This window comes from Neopelma chrysocephalum, unplaced genomic scaffold, assembly GCF_003984885.1.
Source record: "Neopelma chrysocephalum unplaced genomic scaffold, ASM398488v2 Primary Assembly neopelma1_92382, whole genome shotgun sequence".
In the NCBI taxonomy this organism is placed as follows: Eukaryota; Metazoa; Chordata; class Aves; order Passeriformes; family Pipridae; genus Neopelma; species Neopelma chrysocephalum.
In genome coordinates, this window is record NW_020921129.1 from 1 (window position 1) to 888 (window position 888).

Sequence of the window (888 nt, forward strand, 5' to 3'; positions counted from 1 at the left end):
TGGAGGGACCCCAGGGATGAGCCCCTCCCCCACCACGGACCCTCCCCCACCCTTTTGGCTCCTCCCCCCACCCTGAAAAAAACCAACAACAATAAAGAGATTTTTGGGTTTTTTTAACCAAAAATTGACCCCGAAACGGGGCCGGTGCCAAACTGGGAGGGACTGGGAGGTCACTGGGCTGTACTGGGCTGTACTGGGAGGCACTGGAGGTCGGTAGGAGCTCACTGGGAGGTCACTGGTCTGTACTGGTTTGTACTGGTCTGTGTCAGGTGAAGCAGAGGGAGAAGGCCCCACAGCCCAGGGGGGTCACTGGTCTGTACTGGTTTATACTGGTCTGTACTGGTGTGGTTCAGGTGAAGCACAAAGAGAAGGCCCCACAGCCCGGGGGGGTCACTGGTCTGTACTGGTTTATACTGGTCTGTACTGGTGTGGTTCAGGTGAAGCACAAAGAGAAGGCCCGATAGCCCAAATTGGTGAAAACGTCGATTTTGGGGCTGTTTCCGGCCACCGTCAGGACCTGGAGGGGGGGGAGGGGAAGAGGGAGGAGCCAGGATGGGACACGCCCATTGTGGGCCCCACCCACCCCGAGAAAGCCCCGCCTCTTCTGCTTCAGGCCCCTCCCACTTTTTTAAGCTCCTCCCACTTCCATTAAGCCCCTCCCACCCCCTTAGACCCCTCCCCTTTATTTAGCCACTCCCCCTTTATTTAGCCCCTCCCCCTTTATTTAGCCCCTCCCACTCTTTAAACCCCTCCCACTTCCTTTAGGCCCCTCCCACCCCCTTTAGGACCCTCCCTTTTCAAAGCTCCTCCCACTCCCCTTCAGGCTCCTCCCACCCCACCAGGACCCCTCCCCCTTCTAATGAAGCCCCTCCCCCCTTTAAAGCCCCT

The 888-nt window shown here is 58.1% G+C and overlaps 1 long non-coding RNA gene across 1 annotated transcript in view; it reads right to left on the minus strand.

Moving 5' to 3' along the window:
- Positions 1-470: 470 nt before the first annotated feature.
- The window catches only part of LOC113980112, a 1,725-nt gene continuing 1,307 nt past the window's right edge, over positions 471-888 (minus strand). The window contains exon 3 of the long non-coding RNA XR_003538069.1: positions 471-517. This is a non-coding gene — a long non-coding RNA (uncharacterized LOC113980112). The remainder of the gene's footprint in view (positions 518-888) is intronic.